Raw genomic sequence first — 3,413 nt, 5'->3', positions numbered from 1 at the left:
GGAAACTTAGGGGGCACCAGGAGAAATGGTTGAGGGGGAGGGAGAAGGTCGACACGCTTCAACCTTGCCCCCCCCCCTCGTCCCCCTCTTCCAATTTTGAGGCTGCTGCAGCTCTATTCTTTTCGAAAATTCGGAGATGAGAAAGAAGACAAGGAGTTGGTTTTCCTGCCTCGCTTTTCTCTACCCTAAGGAGTCTCCAAGCGGCTTACGATTGCCTTCCCTCCCTCTCCCTACCCTGTGAGGTGGGTGGGGCTGAGAGAGCTCTGTGAGAACAGCTCTGACAGGACTGTGACTAGCCCAAGGCCAGCCAGCTGGCTGTAAGTGGAGGAGGAGCGGGGAATCGAACCCGACTCTCCGGATTAGAGACCGCTCTTCTGAACCACGACTACCCTCCAAAGCATCCCTTTTTTTCCAGGGGGAACTGAACTGGTTATTGTTTAATTCTGGGGGGTCCCCAGGCCTCAGCTGGAGGATGGCAAGCCCAGATGGGCCTCAGCTGCTGCTGGCCTCTCCCAGCAACCCTCCCCCCCTAACAGGCAGGAAAGCCAAAGGATTATGTCAGCCAAGAGACAGGTCCACCTGTACATCAGGGCCAGAATGTCATGTTCGTTTTCTTCCCCTCCGAGCTGGGAAAGTGGAGAGGGGAGGAGGCAAAAGGAGTTCCTGTGTGGAAATCGACTTTTCCAGATGTTCTAATAATAAATATTCGTTTTGCAAACCGGCTCAAGACAGCTGTTGCTCAGCAGGAGAGGATCTGGAATATGACAACACAGACTGATTGGGGGCTTGTCTCTCTCTCTCGTACACGGCGTGTATTTCACAGGCAGAGATAGAATACAGTGAAGCACCTCTCTGTGCAATTCTGGAGGCCTCCCTTCCAAAAGGAGGTGGGCAAAACGGAGAGGGGGCAGAGGAGAGCGAAGAGGAGGATCTGGGGCCTGGGGACCGAGCCCTAGGAGGAAAGGATGAGGGACTTGGGGAGGTTGAGAGGGGGCAGGAGGGCTCTCTTGAAATATATGAAAAGTTTTCACTTGGAGGAGGGCAGGGAGTGGTTCCTTTTGGGGAATTTCAGCAGCTGAATCGACTGCCTAGGTAAGTGGTGAGCTCCCCCACACTGGTGATCTTTAAGCAGCAGCTGGACAGATCCTTCTCCTGGATGCTTGAGGCTGATTCTGCACTGAGCAGGGGGTGGGACTAGATGGCCTGGATGGGCCCTTCCCACTCTGTGATTCTATCTGTGCTACACCTTGAGGTCGGTTGATCTGGAGAGATGTCCGTCCCCCCTCCATTGAGTCAAATATGGGAATATCATAGGTCACAGTGCAGAACTGGGCGTACATCCCATGGGCCAGAATCACCAGCAATTTCTCACCTGCCGAGCAAAGGGCTCTGCAGGGGGCCTAAGGAGATAGGTGGTCCTGCCAGTATGTGGGGCCCAGACCACGAATGGCCTTAAAGGTCAATGTCAACATTTATCTCTGTCATCACCTGGGTTTCTTTGGACCTTGGCACTCTCTCATCTTACATGTCCACAGGGAGACGTTCTTCCTCTGCTCTTTCTGTTTCCATCGTGGTACTCGTGCCGTCTTCCACATGCATGCTGTCCTGGGGCGACCTCCTCATACCCCAGGTCTTCAGCACTACGTAAAAGCTCAGGATGCCTGGGCTGGCCCCTGCCCTTTCCCCAACCCCAAAATGCTAACTGTGCCTCTAATAGTTCTGAATGGATGTCTCTTTTCAGACATGTCCCCAATCCAAGATGCCTGTCTTGGTGTCCTGGTTAAGAGCAATGGCTTCAGATCCCGGCTTCAGATCCCGGTTTGATTCCCCGCTTCTCCTTGACATGCAGCCAGGTGGGTGAGCTTGGGCTAGTCACAGCCCTGATAGTGCTGTTTTGATCAAGCAGTCCTGTCAAGAACGCTTTCAGTCTCATCTCCCTCACAAGGGGGTCTTTTGTGGGGAAAGGAAAGAGAAGGTGATTATAAGCCGCTTTGAGACTCCTTTGGGTAGAGAAAAGTGGCATACAAGAACCAACTCTTCTTCTTCTTTCTTCTTTCTTCTTTCTTCTTTCTTCTTTCTTCTTTCTTCTTTCTTCTTTCTTCTTTCTTCTTTCTTCTTTCTTCTTTCTTCTTTCTTCTTTCTTCTTTCTTCTTCAGTAGTAATATTTGGGTTCTCTCAGCCTCACTTCCCTCACAGGGTGTCTGTCGTGGGGAGAGGAAAGGGAAGGCAATTGTAAGCCGCTTTGAGACTCCTTCAGGTAGAGAAAAGCGGCATATAAGTACCAACTTTTCATCTTGTTGTTTCTCCATGACCTTAGGAAGGTCACAGCCATGATATACGAATGCCCTTTCTCTGGTTTTCAAAAACCAAAAATAGTGCATTTGATGGGGGGGGGGCAGCTTGCTCGTGGTAAGGGACCTACCCAAGCGTGCCCCCTCCCCTCTGATCCTTTCTCTCCCATTGTACTCTGTTGTTGTTGTTCTGCTCCTGGAGCGCATTCCTCGCCAGCTCTCCTCTCTCTCTCTCTCTCTCTCCCTCTCTTCGGATTCCTGCAACCTGACCAATGAATTATTAATGGGGCATGAAATGGAGGCTGGATGACGGCCAAGGGATGGCGCTAATCAGGAGCTAATTGAGGGAGAAATGAGATACTGTTCCCAGTCACCCGAGCACAGGGACACGGCAGCCGGCTACCAAAGGTGACCCCACCGCAGCACGGAAGCCGAGCTGATGGCGCCAATCAACCAGAGCACCCCCACCCCGCCACCCTCCCCGCAGCGTAGATGGATAGAATCCAGGTTCACCACCTCTTTGTGACCTTTCTTATTCAGCGGTCCCTTCCTGATTCCTTTTCACTCGCATTCAGGATATAATGTTTGCCGGGGGTTGGTCGTGTAATCTTATTTTTCCCTAAGGCAGACCATGAAATAAATAGCAATGAACAGAGTGCCTCTGAGGATGTGCAGAGCACGTTTCCTTGAGACCGAACGGAACGGCTTCCTCTCCGATTGAACCTCTGTCAGGGCATCCCTGCCATAATCTTTTAGGTGTTTCCCAGCCTGAACCCGGTAAACGCTCCTTGAGTCCTGCAGGGAACAGAATTGTTCCTGTCCCTTCAAGGCGTTCTGGCTGTTTGGACCTCTCAGGTGTTCTTCCTGTTCCTTCTCTGGCCTAAGACTTTGAGTTGGGTGGCTGCAATTAGGTCTGTGAGCTCCAGGCTTGGTTGGCTACAGAGTGTGGCAGTTCTCTCTAATTAGTCTGGTAACCTCTAATGTTGGACTCCAGTATAGATGAGACCTCGGGTTTTCTTTACTTGAAGCGGGTGTAAAATGAGGATTCCGGGATTGGCGTTCCTTTAAGGAAGCTTGCCCAGAAGCAGACCTTGCACAAAACAGGGAAATGTTGATTGGCTG

This window comes from Paroedura picta, chromosome 16 (assembly GCF_049243985.1).
Source record: "Paroedura picta isolate Pp20150507F chromosome 16, Ppicta_v3.0, whole genome shotgun sequence".
NCBI classification, from domain to species: domain Eukaryota; kingdom Metazoa; phylum Chordata; class Lepidosauria; order Squamata; family Gekkonidae; genus Paroedura; species Paroedura picta.
The sequence above is the reverse complement of the archived record's forward strand: the minus strand, read 5'-3'. Positions refer to the sequence as shown.